The sequence below is a fragment of the Rhodnius prolixus genome, unplaced genomic scaffold (assembly GCF_049639745.1).
Source record: "Rhodnius prolixus isolate KJV_2025 unplaced genomic scaffold, Rpr scaffold_2, whole genome shotgun sequence".
Lineage (NCBI taxonomy): Eukaryota > Metazoa > Arthropoda > Insecta > Hemiptera > Reduviidae > Rhodnius > Rhodnius prolixus.
In genome coordinates this window covers 33,996,132-34,011,343 of record NW_027411592.1, presented here as the reverse complement: position 1 = coordinate 34,011,343, position 15,212 = coordinate 33,996,132, and the positions used below count along the sequence as shown (strand labels likewise).

At 32.6% G+C, this 15,212-nt stretch overlaps 1 protein-coding gene and 1 long non-coding RNA gene across 3 annotated transcripts in view; both read left to right on the top strand.

Annotated features, from left to right (window-relative positions):
• Positions 1-15,212, top strand: part of GABA-B-R2 (gamma-aminobutyric acid type B receptor subunit 2) — an 802,816-nt gene that overhangs the window by 325,767 nt on the left and 461,837 nt on the right. The window lies entirely within an intron of this gene.
• Positions 12,877-15,212, top strand: part of LOC141449535 (uncharacterized) — a 33,995-nt gene continuing 31,659 nt past the window's right edge. The window contains exon 1 of the long non-coding RNA XR_012455580.1: positions 12,877-14,605. This is a non-coding gene — a long non-coding RNA (uncharacterized lncRNA). The remainder of the gene's footprint in view (positions 14,606-15,212) is intronic.

The following is a 15,212-nucleotide window of genomic DNA, read 5'->3' as shown; positions in this document are numbered from 1 at the left end:
TACAAAAACTTCTATCCAAAATATTCTAAAATCCTCGTTAGTGCCCTCTTTTAAATATCCAATTGAACTATCCACTGAGAACATCATCTCGTCAGTTCAGCTACTCCATCCCGCTTTGAAAAATTCCATTATACCCTACAATATCAATACGAAAATTGGGGTGAGTACTAGCTTTGCAGATTATATTGAAACTACAGCGCACCTCTCGCATCGTATTTCTCTGATTCAGCTAAGGCTCGGTTACAGACCAAAATTATGATCTTAGAAGCTTCTAAACGTTTCTGTGGAGTAAAAAAATCCACTCTCTCGCTTTTACTGCTCTGAATAGGCTTTAGGCATTCATGAACTCAGATCTTAATTAATTAAAAAAAAGAGACATCTATACCCCTGAGTGTATTCTTTTAATGAACATCACTTTTTTTTACAAAAAATAATATCAATGAAAATATCAATGAATGAATGAAATTCTCCACTCTGGCCAATTTAACCTTTTTTCGGATGCCAATACTTGGATAGTGCAGCATTAGCCACCAGTGTTTTGTAGCTTCCTATCTCATTGCCGATCAAAGCGATTAAAGTAAAACTCTCCGAGAAATGTAATAAAATCTAATGAAAATTCTATTTGCCGAAGGACGACTTAATGGTCAAAGCTTAATAAAAAAAAAGCTTCCCTAATAAGCTCTCCAGTTAGAACTTAATGCAAATCACGCAAAAAACATAAAACTCTACTTCAAATTAGAGATGTTAGTTGGAATAAAAATTTTTATAGGTTAATATTGCTTGTGTAGCTGCAATAAAACTGGTAAATTTTATGACAGAATAAAAATAAAATTGACCTGCGTGCAGGCTAGTTTTTTTTTGAAAATCCGGTGCGAGCAGCCCATTGGGCTCTCTTTCACCGCAGTTCAGGTAATTACATTTTTTTTTGTTTATTTTCCGTTCACGAGTTTTGCTTTCACGCACTACGGGTTCTCGTAGTTTCTCTCTCTCAAAGACATACAGACTAATTTTAAAACTATCCATTTTGGATTCAAACGGATATCCGGTACTTCTAATCGAAATTTTGAAACAATTGCACCCAAGAGAAAGTAAAAATTTGTGGGCTCCTTCTCCATTAGATAAATAATTGTGTCGCAAATACAAAATTTAAATAACTGATTCATAATTTTTTTAAAGTTTGCAAAGTAAAACTTCGATATCGTATTTTTACGTGGAAAGGAAAAACGAGGTTATGGTAGGTATATTACCAGTGGTCGGCAACCTGCGACCCGCTGGAAAAAGTTTAGTGATCCAGTAAACAATTCTTAATTAAGACGATCGAAAGGTAGTCTTGCCAACGAGTGTGCTTGTTTTGAGATGTGTTGCAAAATTCTATCATTACGTAGCGAGTACACGTTTCAACATGTACTTTTCTGCTAACATTTTATTATTTCTTTCAAGTTATAATTAAGGATTTGGTGATAATAAATTTTTAATTATCTATTTCAGGTATATTGGATTATCCCATCTGTAATTTTCTGTACTCTGAAAATATGTAATCTAAAATAGAAGTGATGTGACCCATAAGCAAAACGTTTTGTGGAAAAAAATTTGAAAAATGACCCACTTGTAAGAAACGTTGCCGACTACGACAGAATGTGAATAATCTGTATCTAATAATCTAACTTGAATAATAATTTGAATCATCAGATCTGGAATCTTCAATATCAGTCTGTAAGGAGGTAAATCAGGATCTCATAGCCGCCAATAAATATGGTTTAGTACTCTTGATGTTTATAAAAAGCCGAAACTCACCCAGGACCGCCAAATGTACTTAGTACAAAGTGCTAATGCGCCCTGTTCCTGGAGCTGAATCATGGATCATGACCAAAGCCACGCAGCGAAAGCTACACGTCTTTAAAAGAAGAATTTTAAGAAAGATCTGTGGTACAGTTAAGAGAAATGAAGGAAAAATCACAAAGAGAATTTGACAAGGTTATATTCAGAAGTAGATATTGACAACTACATCTAGTTGAATAGAACGCGATGGGCAGGCCACATTTTTAGGGATGGAAGAAACTGCCATTCCCAGAAGAGTGTTGCTCGGTGTACCAGGAGGGAAATAAAAGGTGGCAAGATGACTGGATGGTATATGACAGCCAAAAGACTGGAAGTAATGGATCAGTTCAGGGATAGAGAGATTTGGGAAGACCAACTTTATCAAAATAAATATCAAGTATCAAAATAATAATTAATAGAAGATAATGCTGTGAGTCAAAACTTACACCAGATTGAGCAATCAGTTCTGAAATTACGATAATTAAACAATGTCAGAAATTGTAGTACATTTTAAGTTGCATGTTACAAATATTCGTCGAGAACAGTTACCAAGTTGTGCTCAAGCTTGCAAAGTTATGGAAACTGAAGCGAATACAAAGTTTCTATTGTAGTCTAACATATATTTTGCATAAGGTTATAATTGACTATGTGAACTTCATATTACAAACAATATTAAGGCGCGCCAGTATTACAGCGTATAATAAATACAAGTTCTGACAATTTCATACGACAACGTTCCGCAACAATATTATTTTCTTGAATCCAACCAGATTTATTTATAAAACATTTTCTGTCCCTACAAGAAGGAAGAAATTATATTTTACCTTGTTTTTGGAAACATAATATTTTAGTGAGTGAATAACTTATTTCTCTGGGGGCAACCAAGAGTAGAACATGTTCAGAAAGATAAAAGTATTTTTTTAAACTCTAGTTTGATAAATTTAAAGTTGTAATGTATACTTTAAATAAAGAAGATAAAATTGTACTGTCAAAGCAGCAAAGGAGTTTTTACATTTTTGTATTTTTATCTATTTTTAGCATTGACTAATTTGTTAAAAAGGATGCTACAATTGTAACAAGATAGAGCATTAAAATTAAGCAAATTTTATTCGTAGAATAAAAGTATATGGTTATAAAAAACAACTCAAACTGAAGTTTATTTATAAAGAAATAAAACATTAGTATTCCTGATAAAACTTTAATCAAATAAGTCCTGTAAACAGAACAATAACAGAACATTAATTTACTTGAGGATGTGCTGGTTGAATGTACTTTCATCCTTGTTGCTCGTATATTATTGCTATTTTTAGAGACACTTTCTACAAAAAGGTTTAATATTCTTAAGCAGACCAATTATTTGTACTCTTTGTAATTAATTTTGTCGGTTTTCTTTTCTCGATGTTTGATACAGTTTGCTTTCAGCCTCTGATGCCGTTAAATCCTTCGGGCATTATATTATTATTTTCGGGCGTTTATACCATTTTCGTTCAGGTGATGTTGGTCTAGTCTCTTGGTCCTCAGAGTGTGAGTATGGTTAAAAACTTATATTATGTAGTAAATTTAAATGTATCGGAATGTTTGATATTTGGCAACCCTGTAGAGGATGTAAGAGAAGGGCTGACCGTTAGGGGTAGCTAGAGGGTTGCAGGTAGTTGGAGACATTCCTCAGTTGAGTTGAGTTGAGTTTTGTCACTCTTTACAATGTTATGCTTTATGAATGTTACGCCTTATGAATTATGTGAATAAACTATATTTATGTTAATTTGTGTTTATTCAACCCTTTTGAGTATTAAGTAAATTATTATTATGTTTTATGTGTTTTAGTTTTGAGTTCTCTCCCATTTTCATTTTTCATTTTTAATTTTACAATTACTATATTTTATGAGTACAAGAAGAACTTACGTAAATAAGTAAACCTATTTAAAACTAACAGGGATTGGCCCGGTACGTCAAATTGATCAAAATAATCTTATCTTCACCCACTGAGTGCCTATTCTACAAATGAAGCTAAAAGAGCACGTCATTTTGAGAAAGAGGTCAACAAAACGAGCGTCATCAAGATTGAATGTTGTGATGTATCCTGACGGAAGGATAATGCAAGGAAGATGATTCAAACCTAAAGAAGAGCTCCACAATCACCGATTTTGACTTTAAAGTGTATCCGTTTTTCTTGAAAATGATTCCAACTCCTGTAAACTTTACTAATCATTGTGACTGCCAATAATTCGCTTAAAATATTTCTTCAGTGAAATTTTGAGGGATTCAGAGAAGGTTTCTTGAAGGTTCAATGGATTGTGCTTCGTCAGGAGTGATTTCCTAACTGTTAATGGAATCGCAAACGACAAGCTGCATTAAATTTCTTAATGAAATTTTCTAGATTCTTACGATCTACCTGTATATCTACAGTAGTGATATTAAACGCCTTGAGAATTCTTGAATCTTAACGTCTGTTGATCTAATAATCGATTCGCAATAAGCTACTTAAATTCCTGGTTGAAATTTTTGATTCTTACCGTCTGTCGATCTAACCAGTCCATCTAAAGCAAGCTCCATTAAATGCCTTACTAAATTACTTTACATTAAAGTTTACTGAGGCTAATTTTTGGATAAATTATTTTAATCTTACTTATTAGAAACTCGTACTGCCTCCGAATAGCACATACACCAATTGACTTTGTTTTGGGTACACTGTTCTCCATTTCCAGCATTCAGAGTCTCTGACTCCCTTCTCTAGTTTGTTCTATCCTAATGGGAATTAAGTTTATATTCTATCATGAACAAAAGTTGGATTATATGAAGTTGCAAAGTTATATCATATCTAACGTCGAGGAATTGGAAGAAGCAAAACTTTAGTAGCAGTATGCTCAACAATTATGTAAAATATCTTATTCTAAGTTATATTCAGTTAACATTAAGGTAATCAGATATAATCAAGGTTTTTAATTTAAAAAATATTTGTAAATCGTTACAGTCAAAAGAATTGTAATTCTTTCTGAACGTTTTAAATTAATATTTAATATTATTAAATTAACGATTCACACATTTATGGATTAGATGGAAATAATTCATCAATCACATACAACACTTTGGTTAGAGCTAAGAATCTTCATTTTTTTATTTTGTTTTCTAGCTTCTACACTAAACAAATCTTCTGGAATTGGAAACTCTGCTTTCCAAAACCGGTGGAGCTAACCTCTACGCTTACCTCGCAAGTTATGGTTACGTCCTTTCTATATTTTGTACAAGAATCTCTAACAACTTCTTCACGTAAGAGAGCTTTCAGATCGTAACCTTCAACATCTAGTTATTCGCTACAATAGAGAACGCTCCACTTTCTGTAACAACTTCTATCCTTCATTGCGCCTCCCAATCACCAGATTGTAGAAATATAATTTAATCCAAAATATCTAGCTATCTTTATTAAAACAACTATTACTAAAATTTCTCTAAACGCATAATTTTTAAATTTAAATATATGTTCTATTGAGTGAAGGTGGGACTGTAGTGAGCTCAATGGAACCTTGGTTAGAAAACTGGCGTATAAAAATTAACCCAACTAAGTCTAAATACCTTCACACTCAAACGACAAACTCCACCACCTGTCTTCTTACATCATACACCTATCCCACTAGCCGACCATGTGCGCTACCTTGGAATGTAACTAGACAAGAGACTTACCTGGAACCCCCATACGAGACTTAAACGTACCGAACTAAACAAACGATACAAACTTCTAGCCTGACTACTCGACAAACGCTCAAAACTCTCACTACAGAACAAACGACGACTCTATACAGCTTTTCTCACACCAATATGGACTTACGGACTCGAACTTTACGGAACAGCTAAAAAATCAAACATCAATAAACTGCAAACACTCCAATCCAAAATACTCCGCCGCATAGTAGACGCTCCATTCTATGTTAGCAACCACACAATACACACAGATCTCCAACTTCCACTCATCTCCGAACTTGCCAAAATCCGATACAAAAATTTTCTTCAAAAACTCTCATTTCATCCCAACCCTTTAGCTGCAAACTTGTCTTCAACTACGCTATCCTCCAGTTCTCGAAGACGGCTGAGACGCCGTTGGCCCCGTGACCAACTAGTTGACTAATGGCGGCCATCACTGGATGACCGTCATTCACGTCTGCCACGCTATTTATTTATACACTTATCGCATTTACTTATTGAACCCTGTGGGTACAGGTGTAAATTTCATTAAAAGGATAAATAAAAAAAAAATATGTTGTGCTGTGCAGTATCGTTTATCTTTTGTTGGTGACTGATTAGGCTAAGGGGAAGTTTTGGTTTCACTTGAGGCTTTGTTGTAAACTGCAACAAAGAATAAGTTAGAAGATGTAATTTAATTTCTCGCACAAATGCTAATTATTATTTTTATTTATTAATTCATTTATCTCAAATTTTTAAATTTAGTTTTTTTGAAGCCATTCAATAACATTTTAATTTGTAGAGTAAGTTTCTTGGTGACTTTTTCTTTCTGTTAATGCATAAAATTATTGTTTTGATTACTTTATCCAGGAAGTTTATCCAAGATTGACAATAAACATGGCTGCGTACACTGTAGCTTCTCCACTCTTGCAGTAAAAGATCAATAATTAATTTTGTCTAATAGAAGTTTGTGCCTCATAAAATTAACTGAATATTGTTACCACGCTATTCGCAGTCAGGTGCTTTGCTTTATATTAATATTGCTGCCTGCGTCACCGTTTACTCTTTCATTTAATATTCCATGTTTTAATATTTAAAATTAGGTTAATGTTCAATCTGGGAATATTATAATTTTTATTAAACATACTTCATTAGGAATTCATTAATTGATATTTTATTTAGAAATTTATGGGTCGTGAATTAAAAAACTCTTTTAGAATTCTGTTATTATTGTTTCAGGTATTTTTTATTAAATAGGAGATGTATTTTTAAAAATATACAATTCTCACAGTTTTTGAGTGGTAATTTTGTTTCTTTTGCTGTTTCCACTGATCGTCTCGAGCTCCTCCTGTACACTCCAATTCACCAGGTAGCTCTAGGTCTCTCCTCTTGTTCCTTCAATACCTTAATCTTTCCCTGTTTACCTCATACTCTTTTTTTCTTAAGTTTACCTTGAGAACACCTTTCACCACGTCTTGTTACAGTTTTTCTAAAATGAATTTCGCATCATACCTATCTTGGCCTATCATCATTACCTGCTTATCTGCAAACAAAAGTGAGTTCAATTCAAGGGTACTTCCACTTTTCGTATCAGCAGATGTACCATTCCATACAAAATTTTGGAGACCAATTTAAAGCAACCTGGCATATTCTAGCCTAAGATCCTTTCCACTACTCTAACCGAAGCTCTGCACTCTACATATTCTTTAAATGAGGTCAACAAAAGAACATTTCCAATTCAAGTCATTTTAGTGACTTTCAAGCTGGATAATCGGCTCAGCGTCGATCAACAATATTAAGTGGATCTTTGGGGGGGCCAGTTTTTCAGGAATTTGACGAATTCAGACTGCATGAACAATAAATGATGAGTGCCTGGTTTTAAAACCAGCCTGTTATTTTCTAATTTGGTCTTCAAATTACCAATAACAGAAGTCATAACAATCATGTATCTTTAATTACCAATTACCTTTTAATAATAATTATAATAATGTTTGTTTATTAAATAACGATACAAGAAATCACTCCACAAGATCCCCCAAGTCTGCTTCAAATTTAACTGAAATCGGTACACGATAACTGTAATTCGCCAAAATAGTACTTGTTTTAGCCGCTCGAAGTCGATCTTCAAAGTGGTGTCGGTAAGCTAATTGTGGAGTTAACCATACGAGTAACCTCGTACACCCAAATATTACCAATTACCTTTTCATCGTCTTCTTAGAGATGGCGGAAGCATAAGTTAAGCACCAATCTTCAGGTATACTTCCACCTAATTTATTTACTTCTTTAGTTCTCTCTCTGATAATAAAAGGCCTGTAAATAAATGTTGTTGTTAGAATGGTGGTAAAATTATTTTATTATTGTATAGTAATATTTGCTACAAAAAGCTACTAACAACAACTAACAAAAATCGAAAAATTACACGCAGTATCGATTCACAATGAACCACTTTCAGAGAACCAAATTGTCATTACTCCCTTAAAAACTTTTAAAATAATACTTCCCACAAATATGTTTGCGGCAAAAGTGATACACCTATGTTTATATTGTATTTTCTTGTACAACATGGTTCCTTTCCATTGTGTAAAGGTATCTTTTGGTCCAGCATCTCATTCGAACCATAATCGTATCGTAATAAGTGACCATTTTATTGTAATCTTTCTCTACATTTGGTTCAGAGAAATTTCTTGCGAGTACATCCTGTTTCTTAACTTCGCTTCAGTTTAACTTCTCCAATAGTTCATGTCCGTGGCAAGCAAACTTTTTACAACACTTTTCTAGAAGATCCAGTTTTGTGTTGCATGTTTGGTTGCACTTTCTATGACAGAATTGTTCAATTTGTTTGTTGCCTGAAATACTAAGTTTACATTAGTGTTCACTGGTAACCGTATTTTGACGGTGGAGTATAGGAGTCGGACGAATGGATGAAACCTAGGTAATACCAGCTCATTCCGCCGCGCACAACCACCGGTAACAATCGCACCAATGCAGAAAATAATCAAAATTTAGATTTATTCTAAAATAAATTCTAAAGAACGGTATTTATTCCTTAAAATAGGATTTTTTGCGCATAGTTTCGTATTTCCGTTAATAAGTGTAAAGTACCCGAACCAATTATAAAAAAACATTTATCATATCTTACATTTTCAATACTCCTCACTTTGGCCATTTATTATCTCTTGATTTTTTTAAATTATCCTCCGAGGCAATTAAAACGCTTCGTGATTTTCTCTTCTTTAATTGATAAAAGGCTCCTTCGAGAAACATAATATATATATATATATAATAAAATAATTTTATACTGAACTCAAGAAGTTTAAAATAAGATTATAATTGAATTAAGGATAACGATCGCTCTCATTATTATACTAACAAGACAAGCTACAAACCGCGAAAACATGGAGCCAATTTGCGGATTTGACTTTTAGTAGTTCTAATGTCAAGAAGTTCATTGTACCTAATGTTACAAAATTTATTGTAAAACATAGTTGAAAATTATTAGGATGTTATCTATTGTGGAGTACAAGTGTTCGTGTTTATTGAAAAAAAAGTATACATACGAGTATAGGGCTAAATTTGAAATTATATATCGTACAAACAATTCAACGATGTTTTTGGTGTGAGATTTACTTTAAAGAAGTCAATTGTAACGGAATCGTATATTGATAATCTACTAACGAAAGATGAGAGATAAAACCCAGATGTAAACTATTAGAAGAGTATCTGCAGCGTACAAGTGATCTACAAATTACAGTCGACTCTCGATAATTCGAAACTCGATAATTCTAATTTTTCGATAATTCGAGCTCTACAGCTGCTAACTTCGGTAAATCGAAAAAATGCAGTGTATTTAGATACGCTCGATAATTCGAAATCCTTTTCTTAACAACAGGGGGAGAGAAGGCTCTATAATTCGAACGAGGCCGCTCCAACCTCTTTATAATCTCCTTAACAAAAACTTACAGTTTAAAATGTTAAGTATAAGGGTTGATTAAACGCCAAAAGGTACACAAATCAGCAAGTACCCAACATTTCATTAATACTTCATTAATATTTAAGTAATTCTACTGCATTAATTTTCATTAATAAGTTATTTTTTAGAATTTATTAGATGTCACAGACCCTTATGCTGGCCATTTTCGTCTACAAAATATATGTTCAAGTAGCACTGTAGATTGACTGTAATATCTAGTTATCTATAATAATGAAACTATTAATTACAGGTTAAAAAGAAAAACGTTACAAAAAATAAAAAAAAATTATGAGGCTAAAAAATTCAAAACTTTCTTTTAAAAGAAACTTCACCAACATACATCAATGATTTTCAAAAATCGTCGGTTTAAGTTCATTCTTCGATTAAAGTAATTGTTATTTTATGAAGTAGTCAAACGTTTATAATAATTATCTGGCTTTATCGCAAGTAACATAGTTTTCTTCAATTACATTCTCAATGTAGGTATTCATCCCACAATGTTGTATATATGTAATATAAAGTAAATAAGATATGCATATTTTTAGGACAGCTAATTATTCCAGTATTTTACTATAAGTAAAATTAGGGGGACTAAATTAAATTACAATCGAGAAATCAATAATTGTTGTTGAATAATCTACTTGTTATAACTGTGTGTTATTTGTGCTCACGAATATTTCGGTAAGACGAATTCAAGACAGTAGCCGACTCTAACTTTGTATTTTTCTACTTTAACATGCATGTACATATTTATGTGATTTATCATAATTATAACAAAAAAATATTATAAATGAAGTGGCCAGCATAAGGGTCTGTGACATCTAATAAATTCTAAAAAATAACTTATTAATGAAAATTAATGCAGTAGAATTACTTAAATATTAATGAAGTATTAATGAAATGTTGGGTACTTGCTGATTTGTGTACCTTTTGGCGTTTAATCAACCCTTATACTTAACATTTTAAACTGTAAGTTTTTGTTAAGGAGATTTTTGTACCTTTTGGATAGATTTTCCTTTTTGTCTATTTTACAAAGTTACATATCTGCTTTACAGATTTTTTTAAAATTTGGAATAAGCAATTCTATAATTATAACCTGATAAGGTGTTAAGTCGGAACCGTAACTACCACTGGAGAGATCTTTTTAAAGAATGATTATAGTTGCGGTCCCCCAAACCATCCCCAATAACAATGTTTTTGAAAAAGCGTAGGAAGGTATTTGTACGTGAATATCAAAATTAAACTGCGATTTCAGTACTTCCTTTTAAGAGGAGTAAGAAAAATAAACTACGATTGCAGTACTTCTCCCTAAAAGGCAAAGATTTTTTAATCGAACGACAATTCATTGATTTAAATCGGTTCACTCATTGATTATTTAAACGATTGCAGTACTTCCTCTTAGTAGGTGCAAGAGCATCAGCAACGTACAGGAGCTTTAACCACTTATTCGAGCTGAATTTTATCAAAATCTTACTAAGCGTTATAGAAATATTGGTAATAATAGTTTTAGAAAGGGCCTTATTTGGGTGGGGCGAACTCCCCTCCTTATGAGGCACGGCGTCGAGACTTTTAAAGTGCAAATCTGTACAAAATTTCGATTCGAATGACACTTCGGTCGGTTCACGTGTCGATAATTTGAAACGATTGCTATACTTCCCCTTAACAAGTGTAAGAGCTGATCGCCGCTTTAATGTTACGTAGGGGAGCCCTAACCCTATCATCCTACCAAATTTTATCAAAATCGGGCCAAGATTTACAGAGTAATTAGTAATAATAATTTTGGAGGGGGCCTTACATACAGGGGGCTAACTCCTCTCTAATTCGGTGTACAGCGTCGAGACCCCCAAAAGGCACATCTACATAAAATTCCGAATCGAATGTCACCTCATTCATGAAAATCGGTTCTTGCGTTTAGGCGCTACGTAGTTTACAAAAAAGGTAACAACAACAAGAAGAAGAAGAAGAAGAACAAGAACAACAACAATTTCTGAAAATGCCGTTTTTGCTCATTTTCGGCGACTTTTTTCTCGAAACCTATTAGATCTGGGTGGTTGCAAAAAAATTACAGTTATGAAGGAGGGTTTGGAGTAAGATTTAAAGAAAATTTGGGAATTTTATCTTTTATAGAAAAAGAGAAAAAAATTGTCAAAGTTGGGTGTTTTTCAACGTTACGCTTTTTCGTGCAGTTTTTGATGGTCAACCCTTATACAACTGTCCTACCGGATTCGAATTTTCCCTAGTAATGTTTACTTCTCATTTTCCGCTTATTGTTCATTTCCTGCGTAATGTTTCCCTCCTTTCAGCCCAGTTTAACTTTCCAGTTCTCTTTCTTAGTTTGTCACGATGGGAAGTACGTCTCCCTTACTGTGTCCCACAAAGAAATATTATCGCGGCCGTGAAAAGTGGTTCGAAAAAAAAGATATCGCCAAAACTTTCAATATTCCACCATCAACGCTTTCTACAATTCTAAGTCACTTGACTAAGTCAAGCCACATTGTAACAAAAAACTGTTCTCCATTTTTTTAATTAGGTACATATGTATATTATTATCTCCTTAACAAAAACTTACAGTTTAAAAAGTTAAGTATAAGGGTTGATTAAACGCCAAAAGGTACACAAATCAGCAAGTACCCAACATTTCATTCAAGCTTAGTTGATATAATTTAAGTAATTTTGCTGCATTAACTTTTCCTTCACATTTTTTAGAATTTATTAGATGTCACAGACCCTTATGCTGGCCAGTTCGTTCATAATATTATTTGGTTATAATTATGATAAAATGTATATTATATCTTCGTTTTTAAATAGGTACTTTATTTTAACTCTATTCCAAATTATTCTTCTGATTTATCTTTAATATGCCCTTTATTCTGAAGTTGTCACATCTTATACATGCATGTTAAAGTAGAAAAAGACAAAGTTAGAGTCGGCTACTGTTTAATTTTGAATCACGGAGGATTTAAAACAATATTTCAGACTTGAATTCGTCTTACCGAAATATTCGTGAGCACAAATAACACACAGTTAATACCAAGTAGATTATTCAACAACAATTATTCATTTCTCAATTGTAATTTAATTTTACTTACAGTAAAATACTGGAATAATTAGCTGTCCTAAAAGTATGCAATACTTATTTATTTTATATTACATAACATATATATAACATTGTGAGAAGAACAGCTACATTGAGAGTGTGATTGAAGAAAACTATATTATTTGCGATAAAGCCAGATAATTATTACCTATTATTATAAACGTTTGACTACTACATAAAATAACAATTACTTTAATCGAAGAATAAACTTAAACAGACGATTTTTATTAAAAATAAAATAATCGAAATCATTGATGTATGTTGGTGTAAGCATTTTTTTAAAAAAGTTTTTAAATTTTGTAGCCTCGTATTTTTTTATATTTTTTATAACGTTTTCTTTTTAACCTGTAATTAATAGTTTGATTATTATAGATTAATAGATATTACAGTCAATCTACAGTGCTACTTGAACAAATTTTTTGTAGATGAAAATGGCCAGCATAAGGGTCTGTGACATCTAATAAATTCTAAAAAATGTGAAGGAAAAGTTAATGCAGCAAAATTACTTAAATTATATCAACTAAGCTTGAATGAAATGTTGGGTACTTGCTGATTTGTGTACCTTTTGGCGTTTAATCAACCCTTATACTTAACTTTTTAAACTGTAAGTTTTTGTTAAGGAGATTTTTGTACCTTTTGGATAGATTTTCATTTTTGTCTATTTTGCTAAGTTACATATCTGCTTTACTGTTTTTTTTAAATTTGGAATAAGCAATTCTATCATTATAACCTGATAAGGTGTTAAGTAGGAACCGTAACTACCACTGGAGAGATCTTTTTAAAGAATGATTATAGTTGCGGTCCCCAAACCATCCTCAATAACAATTTTTTTGAGAAAGCCTTTTTATATAAAATAGGAAGGTATTTGTACGTAAAAAGCAAATTTAAACTGCGATTTCAGACCTTCCTTTTAAGAGGAGTAAGAAAAATAAACGGGCGATTACAGTACTTCTCCCTAAAAGGCAAAGAGGCAAAGATTTTGAATCGAACGACAATTCATTAATGTAAATAGTTTCACCCATTGATAATTTTAACGATTTCAGTACTTCCTCTTAGTAGGTGTAAGAGCATGATGGCACTTCACAGCCATGTAGAGGAGCTTTAATCACTTCTTCGTGCTAAATTTTATCAAAATCGGACAAAGCGTTATAGAAATATTGGTAATAATAGTTTTAGAAACGGCCTTACTTGGGTGGGGCAAACTCCCCTCCATATAAGGCGTAGCGACGAGACTTTTAAAGTGCAAATCTGTACAAAATTTCGATTCGAATGACACTTCATTCATGAAAATCAGTTCACTTGTCGATAATTTGAAACGTTTGCTATACTTCCCCTTAACTAGTGTAAGAGCAGATCGCCGCTTTAATGTTACGTAGGGGAGCCCTAACTCTATCATCCTCCCAAATTTTATCAAAATCGGGCTAAGATTTACAGAGTAATTAGTAATAATAATTTTGAAGGGGGCCTTACATACAGGGGGCTAACTCCTCTCTAATTCGGTGTACAGCGTCGAGACCCCCAAAAGGCACATCTACATAAAATTCCGAATCGAATGTCACCTCATTCATGAAAATCGGTTCTTGCGTTTAGGCGCTACGTAGTTTACAAAAAAGGTAACAACAACAAGAAGAAGAAGAAGAAGAACAAGAACAACAACAATTTCTGAAAATGCCGTTTTTGCTCATTTTCGGCGACTTTTTTCTCGAAATCTATTAGGTCTGGGGGGTTGCAAAAAAATTACAGTTATAAAGGAGGGTTTGCCCTATATTTTAAAGAAAATTTGGGAATTTTATCTTTTATAGAAAAAGAGAAACAAATTGTCAAAGTTGGGTGTTTTTTAACGTTACGCTTTTTCGTGCACTTTTTGACGATCAATCCTTATACAACTGTCCTACCGGACAGTTTTAATTTATTGAAATTTAATTAGGTACATATGTATATTATTATTTATTGAAATGTTAATACATATGTAATTTTTTTGTTCTTTTTTGTCGTTTTCATTATTTTTACTATTTTACTTGAGGCTGTATATGTCTAAAATTTAGGTAAGCTCATACGTATTTTCAATACACGTATGTACATACATATATACATAATAAAAACTCTTAATAATTCGAATTTCTTTCCCCTTCTTGATAATTCGAACTCTCGATAATTCGAATTTTTCTTGTAGTCCCTTGGATTTCGATTTATCGAGAGTCGACTGTATATTGTTTGGTTAAATATTTCTGTGTTGCGATTTGGTTTTACAGAATGGTTCCAATGATTAGCTTAATTTGATTGATTTGTATCCACTCTAAATACATATCTGTTTTAGGCATTTATTATTTTTTGAGAAACCTTTTATCTATAAACTTCATTGAAGCCTTGTTTTAAAGGAGAATGTAGGTAATGTTAAGCGCCTCAATTAAGTGCCATGTGGCTCTAACAACAGTAAAAAAATGAATGATTATAAAATGTGTTGCTAATATTCCAAGTAGGAAGCTGAGCGGCTCTCTTGCAAGGCTTTTAATGATCTTAGACAATCACAAGCGTCCCCAGACTAATAAAAAATAATTGAGTACAATTAACTACAGCTTGACACTATTAATGTTGGTATAAGCAAAAAATAATTTAATTAACAACTTATCGTACCAAACATTTGTAAGAAAT